This window comes from Otolemur garnettii, unplaced genomic scaffold (genome assembly GCF_000181295.1).
Source record: "Otolemur garnettii isolate 467f Iridium unplaced genomic scaffold, OtoGar3 scaffold00054, whole genome shotgun sequence".
Classification (NCBI taxonomy): Eukaryota; Metazoa; Chordata; class Mammalia; order Primates; family Galagidae; genus Otolemur; species Otolemur garnettii.
The window spans coordinates 8,010,230-8,011,724 of NW_003852449.1; the positions used below are offsets into that span (position 1 = coordinate 8,010,230).

Consider the following 1,495-nt stretch of genomic DNA (forward strand, 5'->3'; position numbering starts at 1 on the left):
AAGGTTTCTATAACTTCCCCCACCCAATTTCTCTTGACATTTGTTACAGTTAATGAGCCAATATTGATACAGGTGAAGATCATATCTTAGTTTTTATCTTATGTCCTTTTTTCTGTTCTATAATCCCATCTACAGATTACATGTAGTTGTCACGCTTCCTTGGCTGTAAAAGTGTTTCAGACTTTCCTTGTTTGATGACCTTAACAGTTTTGAGGAGTACTGGTTAGATGTTTGATAGAACATCCTACAATTAGCATTTGTCTGCTATTTTTCTCATACCATAACAGGTATTTGGGTTTTGGAAAAGAAGATATTTATGTAGTTATTCCACTAGTAAAAACTGCTGGATATTTATTTGTTACTCTTGATAATAATCCAATACCACTTTATTTTATTGTTCTAACTGTTCCAGCTTTGGCAGCTGGAAGCTTTTTTGGTTGGCTCCTCTATTCTTTTGACATATTTCCAGCATTGTGGAGTTGTTTTCCATTTTCCTGAGGGGGAATTTTGAGTACTTCTGTACTTGTGGGCACTAGAAATTATTCCAGACTCATCTCGCATTCTTCGTATGTCAGTATTACAATCAGCCACTTCTCCAAGAAGCCCTGGTTTCTGTTATCAGACAATTGTATTAGAAATCACCATCTGGGTGTCGGGCGTGCACCTCACTAGTGATGAGTCATCATTTCCAGGGTCTGTCCCTTGAAGGAACATGAAACTATGTGTGTGGTGCTCAGTTAGGCAGCTCATGTACTAAAATTGGAAAGATACAGAGATTGGCACGGCCCCTAGACAAGGATGACATACAAATTAAGGAAGCATTCCATATTAAAAAATAAAATAAATATATGTGTGAATACTGAAGAATTAACATTTTAGTATTAAGTTTTCCAGCCCACAAACTTGGAATATCTTTGTTTTTACAGTATTTGAATTTTCTTTGATTCATCAATGTTTCACAGTTATTGCATGCACATTCATTCTGTATATAGTTTCTTCCTTATACAACTAAATAAATGTTTTCATGCTATTGTTACCATATTTTGCCATGTATAATGTGCACTTTTTGCCCAAATTTTTGAAGGAAAAATAAGGATGTGCATTATGCATGGGTACTACGATTGTTATAGTGCATAAAATTTCTTGTACTTTGTATCTGTTCTTGTGTTTTATCATAATTTGTTACATAAAACTTCTTATCCCATACAGGTTAAAAATAAATGCTAAAATTCCTTTATAATATAAAAAACAAGTATAAAGAACTTAAATTTTTAATTCAAAAATTAAAACAGAATATTTTATTCTTGATAGTTTGGGCCAGAAACATGGGTATACATTATACACATGAGCTCATTATATGTGGCAAAATAAGGGACATAGATTTTTTTTTTTTAAAAATCTCATAATAAAAAAAAAAAAATCTCAAATTCCAATTTTTCATTGCTGGTCTATAGGGAAACAATTGACTTTTGTGGCTCAGCACCTATAGCTCAAC

At 32.8% G+C, this 1,495-nt stretch overlaps 1 non-coding gene across 1 annotated transcript; it reads left to right on the forward strand.

Annotated features, from left to right (window-relative positions):
• The first annotated feature begins 729 nt into the window (after positions 1–729).
• On the forward strand, positions 730–833 carry LOC111726136. Its single transcript, XR_002773991.1, has one exon. It is a non-coding gene; the product is annotated as a U6 spliceosomal RNA (small nuclear RNA).
• The last annotated feature ends 662 nt before the right edge of the window (positions 834–1,495 follow it).